Source organism: Amblyomma americanum, chromosome 7 (assembly GCF_052857255.1).
Source record: "Amblyomma americanum isolate KBUSLIRL-KWMA chromosome 7, ASM5285725v1, whole genome shotgun sequence".
NCBI lineage: Eukaryota > Metazoa > Arthropoda > Arachnida > Ixodida > Ixodidae > Amblyomma > Amblyomma americanum.
This window is the reverse complement of record NC_135503.1, coordinates 106,032,313-106,046,141: the sequence shown is the minus strand read 5'-3', so window position 1 is coordinate 106,046,141 and position 13,829 is coordinate 106,032,313.

Sequence of the window (13,829 nt, the reverse complement as noted above, 5' to 3'; positions counted from 1 at the left end):
TGTTGTGATTAAGTAATGCTTGAGAAAGGAAAATGAAAGGGTTATGTGCTGTAATTTTCGCAACGAGACACGTAGATAAAGGCCTGATGGAGACAGAATTGAGTACGGCAACTTTATCTTCTTTTTTTCCTTCCGTATCGAGGGAATAGGAATAATGGTTATCGATTTATAGTCCTTTCAACTTAGAAGTATTTTTTCTCAATGCTGCAGAAGCATCGCTCGTAGCTCTTTGTTCCGAGTACAGTACACCGTTATATAGCTATAACATATAATCAATTGGGCCAGTCTTATCGATGTGTATTTTGTTGGGCTTGTAAAACAACATGCACATGGAGTTGAGTGTCCGCCCATTCTATGTGCCGTTTATGGCTTAGTTTTGTTGAGCGGAAGGTGGCTCTTTAATTTCGGAAATAGTTCGTCCAACTGTCGTTTAAGACTAAGCACGTTACGGCAGAAGCGGAACACACGGTTATTTACTTCATTCTATCTGGTTTATTTGGTCCGTTCGTAGGAGCTATATCTCTCATCTCAATTTTTTTTAGATTTTTACATACATATACGGGGCGCTGACAGACTAGCAGCAAAAGCGCGAATTTCTGAATGATCTGAAAATTATAAAGAGTACGACATGGTTTTTGAGAAATGCACGTAAAAACATGAAAAACTGTTTTCTAAGAAAACAATTATTGCCACGGCAGGCAGATTTGACACCAAAAGGTAATGCTTAATTTATTAGAGGTAGAACATCCGCCTCGCGTGCAAGAGGACCGGGGTTCAAATCCTGGTGCCGCGCAATTCTTCACCGGGTTTAAAAAAAAAAACCGCGTGTCGATGGAATTGCATAACCAGGCCTGGAGTGCGGCCTTATCTCGGTGACCAGAACCGACAACGCACTCTCTCACCAGAACAGGATTTGGCCACCCTGGTGTAGTACTTGGCCACAACCTTCTATGATCAAACCAATTAACCCTCGGCCCTCAGTCCCCAGCGGCTGCAGAGCAACTGACCACGGCGGCGGTCAGACCTGTGACGCAGCGGAGGGTGCTAGGAATCTCTGGCTCCGGACAGGCCGCCATTGGAATCTGAACCTGGCAACGTTTAACGCTAGAACTTTAGCTAGTGAGGCTAGCCTAGCAGTGCTGTTCGAGGAACTAGCGGGAATTAAATGGGATGTGATAGGGCTTAGCGAAGTTAGGAGGACAGGTGAGGCGTATACAGTACTAAAGGACGGACACATACTGTGCTATCGCGGGTTAGAGGGTAGACGAGAACTAGGTGTGGGTTTCCTCATTAATAAGGATATAGCTGGCAACGTAGAGGAGTTCTACAGTATTAACGAGAGGGTAGCAGCTATAGTAATTAGGCTGAATAGGAGGTACAAGCTGAAAGTGGTGCAGGCCTACGCACCCACATCCAGCCATGATGACCAGGCCGTTGAAAGCTTCTATGAGGACGTAGAATCAGCAATGAATAAAGTAAAATCGCAGTACACTGTACTGATGGGTGACTTCAATGCGAAGGTGGGCAAGAAGCAGGCTGACGACCACGCGGTAGGTGACTAAGGGATAGGCTCTAGAAATAGCAGGGGAGAGTTATTAGTCGAATTCGCGGATAGAAATAATTTACGGATCATGAATACCTTCTTCCGCAAACGAGAAAACAGGAAGTGGACCTGGAAGAGCCCCAATGGTCAGATTAAAAATGAATTCGACTTCATACTATGCACTAAACCTGGCATCATTAAGGATGTGGCCGTACTCGGAAGGGTGCGTTGCAGCGACCATAGAATGGTAAGGTCTAGAATTAGCTTAGACTTGAAGAGGGAACGGAAGAAGCTAGCGAAGAAGAAGACCATTAACGAGTTAGCCGTAAGAGGGAAAGCACAGGAGTTTAGGATAGCGCTGCAAAACAGATACTCGGCTTTAACTGAGGAAGATGATCTTGATGTTCATTCAATGCACGATAACCTGACATCAATAATTACGGAGTGCGCAGTAGAAGTAGGCGGTAGGACAGTTCGAAACGATACCGGGAAGCTATCTCAGGTGACGAAAGATCTGATTAAGAAGCGCCAAAACATGAAGGCATCTAACACTACCGATAGAATAGAACTAACGGAGCTATCAAAGTTAATAAATAAGCGCAAGGTAGCCGACATAAGGAAGTTTAATATGGAGAGAATCGAGCATGCTATAAAGAACGGAGGTAGCCTAAAAACAGTGAAGAGGAAACTAGGCATAGGTAAAAACCAGATGTATGCATTAAGAGACAAGCAGGGCAATGTCATTAGCAATATGGATAAGATAGTTAACGTAGCCGAAGAGTTCTACACAGACCTGTACAGTAGCCAATGTAATCAGAGCGCTAATGAGAAAGACAGCAGTGCACAGCAATGCGTCATCCCGCCAGTAACGAAAGATGAAGTAAAGAAAGCCTTAGAAGCAATGAAAAGGGGAAAAGCAGCTGGGGAGGATCAGGTAACAGCAGATCTGTTGAAGGATGGAGGGGACATCGTGCTAGAGAAACTAGCCACCCTGTATACGCAATGCCTTATGACCTCGACTGTACCAGAAGCTTGGAAGAATGCAAACATTATCTTAATTCATAAGAAGGGAGACGCCAAGGACTTGAAAAATTACAGGCCGATCCGCTTACTATCCGTTGCCTACAAAGTATTTACTAAGGTGATCGCTAATAGAGTCAGGGCAACGTTAGACTTTAATCAACCAAATGATCAGGCAGGCTTACGTAAATAATATTCTACAATAGATCATATTCACACTATCAATCAGGTGATAGAGAAATGCGCAGAATATAACCAACCTCTATATATAGCTTTCATTGATTACGAGAAAGCATTCGACTCAGTGGAAACCTCAGCAGTCATACAGGCATTGCGTAATCAGGGGGTAGAAGAGCCTTATGTCAAAATACTGGAAGATATATATAGCAGCTGCACAGCTACTATAGTCCTCCATAAAGTCAGCAATAAAATTCCAATAAGGAAGGGCGTCAGGCAAGGAGACACGATCTCGCCAATGCTGTTCACCGCATGTTTGCAGGAGGTATTTCGAAGCCTGAATTGGGAACAGTTGGGAATAAGAATAAATGGAGAATACCTAAATAATCTGCGATTTGCTGATGACATTGCCTTGCTGAGTCACTCAGGAGGTGAACTGCAAATCATGATCAACGAGTTAGGCAGAGCAGATCGATGGGTCTAAAAATTAACATGCAGAAAACCAAGGTAATGTTCAACAGCCTAGCAAGGAAACAACAGTTCACAATTGGCAGCGGGAGCCTAGAAATTGTGCCGGAATACGTCTACTTAGGGCAGGTAGTGACAGCTGATCCAGATCATGAGAGGGAGATAACTAGAAGGATAAGAATGGGGTGGAGCGCATATGGCAAATTCTCGCAGATCATGAGTGGCAGTTTACCAATTTCCCTCAAGAGGAAAGTGTACAACCGCATAATCTTACCGGTACTCACCTACGGGGCATAAACGTGGAGGCTAACGAAAAGAGTTCAGCTTAAGTTAAGGACAACGCAGCGAGCCATGGAAAGAAAAATGATAGGTGTAACGTTAAGAGATCGGAAGCGGGCAGAGTGGGTGAGGGAACAAACACGTGTTAATGACATCCTAGTCGAAATCAAGAGAAAGAAATGGGCTTGGGCAGGGCATGTAATGCGAAGGCAAGATAACCGCTGGTCTTTAAGGGTAACGGAGTGGGTTCCAAGAGAAAGTAAGCGTAGCAGGGGGCGGCAGAAGGTTAGATGGGCGGATGAGATTAAGAAGTTTGCAGGCAAAGGGTGGATGCAGCTGGCAAAGGATAGGGTTAATTGGAGAGACATGGGAGAGGCCTTTGCCCTGCAGTGGGTGTAGTAGGGCTGATGATGATGATGATGATGATGACTTAATACAGGTGGCTACCGCACCATCTGTAGGTGAAAAATTTAGCCATGTCCTTGTTTAAAAGGAATAAATGTCATGTGTTTCTGTGAAAACCGAATTTCGGTATTTTTGTCAAAAATGAAATGATTTAATTTTGACTTTTTCTGCGAGCTCTGTGTTACCTAGCAAAGGAAATACCGATTTGTGAAACAGGCTGGTATGTGGTGGGCAGCATCAGAGGTAATTTTTTAGAATCGCTGTTGCAAGGATGCAGCTACTGCTAAAGCGATTTAGAAAAATTAGAAAGTTTTGATAGAATTGAGAAATATCTGTTACGAAAGAACGCTTGTTTTCCCAAATAATTCAAAAGTTGATGTGTAAACCCGCATTTCGGACAAATTAAAACGCTTGGAATCGTAATAGTCTGTGCAGAAATGTGCAGATTATCGTTGCAACAGTACAACGCACGGCTGTTTTGCAGGCTTGCAAAACGTGCGAGCATTCGCCCACCTCCTGGACACCACACAAAAAACTTTTTTCAGTGAGTTGGCACCGAACGCAACTTTATACCAAACTCTGGATGCATATTTTAACATGCTACAGCACCTACCTGCTGGAAGGCTGGTGATGTAGCACAGAAGAGAGCAGAGGAATTATCGCCTTTTCTTTAAAGGCTAGATATAGATAAATGAAGCACAAGGAAAAATAATGGTTGTCTTGTACAAAGGTACATGAATGAAACAAAAGAACAGTCCACAACGAAAAGCAAGCACCAGAAACAAAATCTGATTTTGCTTTTCTTCAAATTAGGACCGCTGGTGACTGAAGAAAGAGCAGTGCATAATGATCAAACCGATTCGAAAGCGCATGAAATGAAAAACAATTTGTTAAAAGTTGGGGATCAGATACAGCCGCGGTATGCCTTGATTAATGGGCTAGTAAATAGGACAAACTTTTTTCTGATACCCGCCTTTTCAATTATTTAGACAATGAAATATTACTTTGAACCTCTCACCCTCTGGGCCGCATTAGAAGGAGGAATCAATTGTGCACGCATGATAAGAAGATATTGACTAACGACAGCAGCGAACCCCAGCTCCCAGCCACCTCAAATGGCTGTTGCCGTAAGCACGCAGATTAAGGGTGACTGTTTAGTCATCCTAGACGTACAGATCGAGTGCGTTCGCAGTGTAGTGAATAGCAGTAAGGTGAAGACATATTGGCCAACCAATTTTACATCAGAAAGTTTTCGTGTGTTGGAGCTGTATCAGTAATTGCGGTGAACCAAGGCATTGCTTATAGCCCGATTACTTTGTCTAAACATTTCCGATCGATACATTGAGCCCATTTCTAAATCACGTTAACATGCACCAACAGTACATTGTGGGAAGGACTCGGGGTAGTATGGTACACTGAGGATTTTATGTCAGATGCGATGCAGCAATACCCCTGTACATATAATCTACGTGCATACTCCTGTAAATATATTCTAATTGCACTGCACAACGATTGCGGTTGCACAGTAGCTCGATTCTTCTTTCTTGATGTGTCTAATGAGTAATTGTTTTTAGTTTAATCGATTGCGGACCATCGAATAAAAAGCGCAAGCGAATAAACAATGCCTTATCACGACGCTGCTAATTACGAGTATAGCTAGCCACCGCCTGTCTATTGTGCTTTAAGGTAACAATCGGAAAAAGAAATGACAAATGCTAAAAAGAATTTTAATATCGGCCATTTTATTGGCATGGTTGAGACGCCGTTGGCCGCTTCAGGTCTTACTGGTCGTCCAGATCTTTCTGAAATTGCGCATCGCCTTCATTCTTCGCAATGAATGATCCAGTGTATCTTTTCGCTTGCAAAAATCAAAGCCTGCAATGAACTGCATAATATATCCTGCACTTGACGTCAGAAGCCTTCTTCCTCCATTTGGTGTGATTGTATAGTTGCAATAAACTACGGTTTCCTCCTACTAATAAAGTGACCGGTATACATTTTATGCTTGATATCTGCTGCGTAGGTGCTGCCATTACAACGCACACGTATCATTAAGCTAAAATGGTTGCATCCGGCTTTAAGAACATTCGTCGCTATTTTACAAAAGTTTGCTTCATTAATTTCCTTCACTTCGTGTGGTCATCGGTTTTACCAAATCCTTAGTTCAAATATCCCTAATTTTATCGTTCATTACTGAAAAGCGTCCGCATTCTTTGATGCACCTCTCATAGAATGAGCGCAGACTACAGGACATAGGCCAGCTAGCAATGTTTGGTAGTGCTTGCTAAATGAATATTGTTGAGCAAAGAGGCGAAGCTTGCGATTGTCACGTGGGCTGAAACGAAACTTAAAATGTCGCTCAGAGAGTTCAATCCAATGAAATAAAATTCCGGGAGATGTGTCGCACATTATGCCCATAGTCCTGGTGATTGAACGTAATAATGCGTAACTCTCTCGAAATTCTCAAGTGTGACTGCGGACTTCGTGTTGACAACGCCTCATAAAAGTACAATTTCTTCCACCTTCCAGCATCACTTAGCTGGCCGTGTTTCATAGAATACTAGAAACAAAATAAGTTAGCTTGACTCTTCCCGCAGCATAATTGATCTCCTAATCGCAGAACATAAGCATAGCGCTGGTACCACTAGAGGAGTCTTCTTTTGAATATTAATCTGCGTTGTAGCGGGATTGAGGCATTAAGAATCCTAGTGTTTAAGACGTGGGAAGCGCATCGTTGCGACCACGCTGTTTAAAGGGCGTCAAAATTTGCTGCTACGCCTTGGGCAATAAGATAGCACGGTACCACTTTTCTCCACGCTGCCGCACACTACTACATTTGCCAATGTGCGGCTTCCCTTTTCATTAGGATCCATTAAGTTTGAAAGAAAAAATATTTGTTCTAACCTTACCGGTTTAGCGCATTAATCAGCGAAAGCCGCGGGGGCGCTGTTAATATGAAAGTACCTATCATACTGGCCCAAAATATTGCATTATAGGTCGGTAGAGGTAATGAGGGCTCCACAGTTTGTGCATCTACGGAGGTGCAGTTAAGAGCAAACGTCTGCCCTGCGGCCCGATTGCAGGCAGGGGGTGTATACTTGTTGTCGAGGATGGTAGGGGCGGCAGCGGAGTTCTAAGCCTCCAGAGTACACGTAATGTGGAACGTGTGTGTTTGAATGTTAAAAAGCGGCGTTTGACTTGCCGTGCATCAGGGCTTTAAGTAGGGCTGGACGCCGTGGGGACTAAGCCCCGCAGCCTCCCCTTGTGGTTTGCTGTTCCGCGGTGCACCCTCCCACGGCTTCGCCTCAGGAGGAGTGCGCCACGTGACTTTCCCTAGTTAGTTACCTTACCTAACAAGGGAGGGCGCCACGCACGGACAGCGTGATTGCTCTGGGCGCGGAAGAGCACACTCTCTTCGGCTGGGATCGTCGGCGCGTACGGACTGTTCGGCGCGCGCTCCGCTCTTCGCCACCGGGGCGAAGAAGTGGCAAAGACCGTTCCCCCGCATCTCCTCCCGTCCGGCCTCGGAGTATCCCCTTGCTGGTGAGTCGGACAACCTCGATTCATAAGAATATTTTGTTGCTAGCTGGCGCTATTTCTGTTGTAGCAATAAATGCCTGTTTGTGCGAAGCAGCTCAGAAGCTGTTTCGTGCTGTGAGTGGAGTAGGACCACCGCACAAAGCTGATGTCTCCTCGCAGCTGCAGGCACGTAACCCTTGTAAGGCTACTTCCTTTGTTCATGGTTGTTGTCAGTGGTAGTCAGGCCTAAGCTTTTTCGGAACTGCTTGCACCACGCGAGAAGAGACATGACCACTGGACCGTGTTGTTGAGACGGGGGGCGTTTTGCTGCCCACCCGTCTTTTTTTTGCAACATCGCGCGCGCTTAGCAGTATTATTCAACTCAAGAAAGGGCTTTGTTCACTCGAACTTTGCGTTTTCACGGCCGCCCGTTACGTTTCGCTAGCCAGTTAAGCATTGTGCCACTAGTCCCTTGCGAATGCCGTTTCCCCTCCCGTGACCTATGTTAAAGGCAAGCCGAGAGCGTTTAGGCAATTTTTCAGATCCAGTGGTGCCGCCTAGGCTTGCTGTCCTCTGCACATCGTCTTGGTACCGCCTGCTGCGACAGAGTGACCTGCATCCTGTTCGCCGCATCCACCCGGGACAGCTGTGGCGAGACCAGTTAGCAGTCACCTCCGGCTGGTGTTACCCTGGCGACCACTGCAGAATCCTGGCCTACAGTTTTCTATCCGGCCTTCTCTTCGTGGGCCTGCGGACAGAGTCCACGAGCCATGCAGTCTTCCCAGCGGAGACTTTCACGCCGCATTCGGAACACCGCGCCAGTCTGCGTTGACGCTGTCGGCGTGACCTATGCGGCAAGATCTGCCTCAAGTGCATGAAGACCAGGAGACGCCTCAATAGCATGTACTTTCAGGCGCGGGGATCTATTTAAGGTTGGCGGGATGTGGGGACTCAGCCCCGCTGCCTCCCCTTCTGGTTGGCTTTCCTCCGGTGCACCCTCCCACGGCTTCGGCTCACGAGGGGTGCTCCACGTTACTTTCCCTGGTTAGTTACCTTAACTAACAAGGGAGGGGGCCACGGACGGCGGGATTGCTGCGCGCGCGGGAGAGCACACACGCTTCAGCTGGGATCGTCGATGGTTGTGGTGGTGAAAACTTTTATTAAAACAAGGGGGTTTAGGACACGCATGTCATTGGGACCCCGCACGGCACCACTGCACTCAAACGTTCATGTCCCGGAGGCTCATGACTCTGGCAGCCCGGCCTGTGCCGATGGCTTGCTTGGCCGGGTCCTCAGAGCGCAGTAGGGTCTCCCAAGTGCTAAGGTGCTCCAAACCTCGCGGGGGAGGATCCGCCGGGCAGAGGAAAAGGATATTATGCAGAATGGCTTTGGGGTGGTGGCAGAGGGTGCAGGAGGGGTTTGTGTGTACTTGGTGATAGCGCAAGCCTATATAAGTGGAAGGTAAGATGCGTGTTTGGAGCCGCCTCCAAAGTGTCTGGTGGTAATTGTCGAGGGAGGGATGGGGTGGGGGTAGAGCCGACGCTCGGCTTTGCAGGCCTGCGTCATTTCACTGAATGAATGAATGCGCTCCTGTGAGACAATAGATCCGAGGCCGCCGGTGCCCAGCTGAGAGAATCTCGGGCTAAAGCGTTAGCAGCCTCGTTTCCGGGGTTTCGGAATGGGCAGGCACCCGTATGAGCTCCATTTGGCAGGGCGGGTACGCGGAGAGAGAGTTCAATATACGAAATGCAGAGACGTGAAATAATAATAATCATTGGTTTTGGGGGGAAAGGAAATGGCGCAGTATCTGTCTCATATATCTTTGGACACCTGAACCGCGCCGTAAGGGAAGGGATAAAGGAGGGAGTGAAAGAAGAAAGGAAGAATAGGTGCCGTAGTGGAGGGCTCCGGAATAATTTCTACCACCTGGGGATCTTTAACGTGCACTGACATCGCACAGCAAAATTTGGCATGGAAGATTTAGTCTGACAGCGTATACCGGGCATCCGTGCGCGTGATGGCTAGGGTAATGGCGACCTCTTCAGTCTCCTCCGAAGTGGCAGTGGGGGATATGTAAAGGGTGGAAATAGGTTGGAGGGAGGGGTTCGTGATGGCTAACCAGCTTCCTCTCCTACACAGCTTACGGTTCCGTGCCATAGCTGTTTTTGGAGCACCCCTGCGCGCGCTCTGCGGCGGGGTTCGTGGTATGTGGGGTACCTGTTTTTGGGGAGTGGTTTAATAACTAGTTCGTCGTAAATATGGTGGGGGACTGGAGCTGTGTGGGATACGTGGCTGGTATGTGGATTTCAGGGTGTGTAGGTAGTGTCTGCCGGTGGTGGTTCTCGCGAGACGTACTACCTCGATGGAAAGAAACGCGAACAACCTGGTGCCAACACGCCCCGCTGTTGGAAATTATTTTCATCGCGCCTTTACCTCCTTGGTACGAAAAAAGACGTTAGAGTCGTCCTAGAATGTATCGTAGGCGAGTCTAGGGTCTTTTTGCTATCAGGGAAGTAAAAGCGCGGTGAAAACAAATTGAAACTACCGTGCAGGGTTAATTGGAGAGACATGGTAGAGGCCTTTGACCTGCAGTGGGTGCGGTCAGGCTGATAATTATGATGATGAACCCAGCTTAACATAGTAGGACGAGCGAAAGCTCTGTTAAGCATGTTAGTAATTCAGTCTGACGCCTTTCCATATCGTAAATATAAGCAGATTGCGCTTGACGGCGATGATACCAGTAGTTCCTGCGCGTTGCTCATCCATGGATTTGCGTGAAAGTTCTCGTTGTCGCGACTGAACGAATGATAAAAAAAGAGTGCACGTACCTGGCCACTGGCTCGTGCTGAGTCACAATAGCTGCCACGTGCAGACATTAGAAAAGTTGAAAGATAGGAGAGGAGAGAAAAAATTGAATGAAAAGACGGGCGTCGCAACAATGGCGACATCTGAAGCGACGACGATGGTGTAGCAACAGATACCCCCCCCCCCCCCCCCCCCACGGTGGCAAGTTGACCCCGCTACATGTGCAAGAACCCCTCGATCCCAGCTCCGTAAGGCCAGGAAGCCACCGTGAAGGTAAGTACATGTCACACGCTTTTATATAGCGGACGGCGGGTCACGGGATTTCCGGCAGTTGCGAGAGTGCCATTGGCTCCCATCATAGATGGGCGTTGCCCGCGCTGTGGAGAGATCGGCGATATCATTTATATGGTGTGGGCGGGTAGTAAGAACCCTCACCTCCTCCCTTCCCTTACCCCTGCCCGAGAGGCATGGGAGCCTGCCCTCCTCAATTGCTCTGCACTGGAGTCCCAAAAGGCTCTAGTAGAGCGGGCGCGAGATGGGGCCTCGTCGTGCGGTGTTCCGGACTAAGGAAACCGCCATAAAGAGCGGTGTTCGGACCCCAAAACTCGCTTTCTGAGTATTAAGAAGTCTAAAAGCAAAAGCTTTTGCTACTTTCATAGAAGCGATTTCACCGTCACCGCGCGTTTGACCTCGAACGTCCTTGCTGAGCCGCTGCCATAGCAACGCATCACGTGACTTTGCCGCGCCGCCGAGCCGAATCTTTGGCATATCGCGGCGCCGGGGAACCGCGGCTGTTGTCTGACGACGTGACCTAGCCGAACCCGGCTTTGTGTCTGTAACGTTAAGTGCGTTCTGCGCACTGGATAGGCAGCGCGCCCACCCTGACAGGTGGCAGTTAATGGTTGATCGCGAGAGGTTGGTCACCCAATAAACGCTGCAGCCTATTGCTGCAGTGCAGCGTGTCTGCCACAAAATTGTCGCTAATGCATGCAGCTGACATCTCTCGCTCACCACCGCCGCGTACCTCAAAGCACTACTGAGGTGTCCACTAACTCAGGGAGCCAGTTATGCGGCTTTGCTTTCTGAAAAATCATCGGAGTCTAGAACGTTGTCATGGCCAACGCCAATGAACACAGTGAACCCCGACGGATTTCATTTAGGTTTAGCTGAGCTAATCCACAGCCTAACTTGTTTTCCACCACCACTACCGTCGGAATCACATACGCAGATGTGGTGGTGCGCAAGGAGCCACGTGATTCGATAGTTGCAAGGCTAGTGAGCGCCGTCGGCTCAACGCGTGCAGCTGAGGCGAGGCGCGGCGCGGCGAATCACATGGCATGACGTCAGAACCAAGCCTGCGCTCCTCCTAGTTTTAAGGTCAAATTTTGTAGCCACATGACTTCCAGCGTTGTGCAGCAGGAGTAGAGTTCTCGATCTAACAAATTCGGCAGACACATTTAAGACTGCTTACTTGTGGGAAGGCGAAAGCGTAACTGTCCCTGGGTGCGCTCCCACCCATCCCCACACACATGCGCGTATGACAGCCCCGAAACACTGCACGACGAAAGCTTGTATCACAATTTTCATATAAAGAAAGATGGCGTCACCGTCAGGAAGACGTTGAAGTAACGAGCGTTAGCTGTTTGGTTTACTAGAATTGATATGAATGAGATTAAAGTTAGGTACACCAATGGAAATACGAATTTGGCAGCTTGGATTTATCACCAATCAATCAGCAGTTGGATATATCAGACAAATCATCAATCAGTCACCAATTGAATATAATAATGACCTCACCGATCAATCCACAATTGGGTTGCTATGTAGATTTACTATAGGGGCCGCCATTTTGAATTCCTCGGACATGGAAAATTTCACGTCGAAGGGAGGTTGTAGTAGACCCCGAGAAATCGAGAAACGTGATGAGTAAGAGATAACGCTCTTAAAATTGGTTTTTGAGGAAAGAATGTGGCGCATCAACTCTCTCAGATCTCGGTGGACCGTTCAACCACACCTTACGGGAAGAGGTAGAATCTGAGAACGCATACAATAATAATAATAATAATTGGTTTTGGGGGAAAGGAAATGGCGCAGTATCTGTCTCATATATCGTTGGACACCTGAACCGCACCGTAAGGGAAGGGTAAAGGAGGGAGTGAAAGAAGAAAGGAAGAGAGAGGTGCCGTAGTGGAGGGCTCCGGAATAATTTCGACCACCTGGGGATCTTTAACGTGCACTGACTTCGCACAGCACACGGGCGCCTTAGCGTTTTTCCTCCATAAAAACGCAGCCGCCGCGGTCGGGTTCGAACCCGGGAACTCCGGATCAGTAGTCGGGCGCCCTAACCACTGATCCACCGCGGCGGGGCAGAAAGCATACAATTGAAGGTGCATATATCGGCTGTTGAATCCCTCGAGCACGTTACTTTCCAACTTTTCTAGCACATGTAAGCGATATGCAACGAGAAATCTCATGACACCAAGCGGAACGTTCTAAGACAAATGGTTGCGTCATAATTTTGGCACGGATGTTGTCGGGACAACTGGCGACACATTGAGGTCGCTCAGTGGGGATTAAATACAGACGGACGAACGACACACATAAAATCGTCTGAAGTGGCGGCTCTAGGCTTGCCCGACTGGCAAAAGCCTCAGTGGGTGACCTTCGACGCGGGAGAAAGTGTCACAGGCTATGCTGAAGCTCTACGGTTTTGTATGTGAAAATCCACCAGCTTTACGTCTTATGCCCATCATCAGATGGATTGTAGTCTATGGATAGCCTATTCAGTTAATTGTTCAGTTCATTTAATTTATAGCTTTTGCAGTAAATTCTTTACTTTCAGCCGCGCCCAGTAATTAATTTGCAGTGGTTCCTGTAAGGGTCAAATTTTTTGAAAAAATTATTTGCACAGTCAATTTTTTTGGCGATTTTGAAGGAGCAGATGCGTAAAATAAGAAAAAGGGGGAAACTCGGGACGGTATTTCAGCAAGTGGTCGAATAAAGTCTATTGCTGAAAGACCAGCTAACCTCCTACGATTCATAATCAGGATTCATAGAGTTACTGGAAAATCACCCAGTAACTCTATCACGTATCTCTGTGGACACCCGAACCGCGCCGTAGGGAAGGGAATAAGGGGGGAAGTGAAAGAAGAAAAGAAGGAAGAGATTGCCTCTAGTGGGTGGTGTTGGTGCTAGTGAGAAGCATTTATTTGGTTATATTTGAACAGAGATACTCGAGGAGAGGCCCCTAGTGGGTCTCGCCCCTTACAATACAGGGTGGAGTCTCTCATTTCGCGATCCAGTTGGTCTTGACCGCTGCGCAGGTCCGCCAAACCAGGGCTTGTTGGGCCGATAGGTGCTGGCAGCCGAGCTTACAAAAGGGGCAAAGCGACAAGACGAAAAGAGAAACTGACATCGGCACTCATTACGAAGCTGGGTGCTATTAAACCAATGACTGTGATGGTGTTTCTGCGAATAAAAGATTGCTTTGAGCTCCTGTTTTTTTTTTACTTTATGCTCAGTTATGTCAAAACAGTTTTTTATTACACAGGTATCATTATTTTCTGTACCTTCCAGGATACACGGCTGATTTTTTTCAACCATCTATGTACAT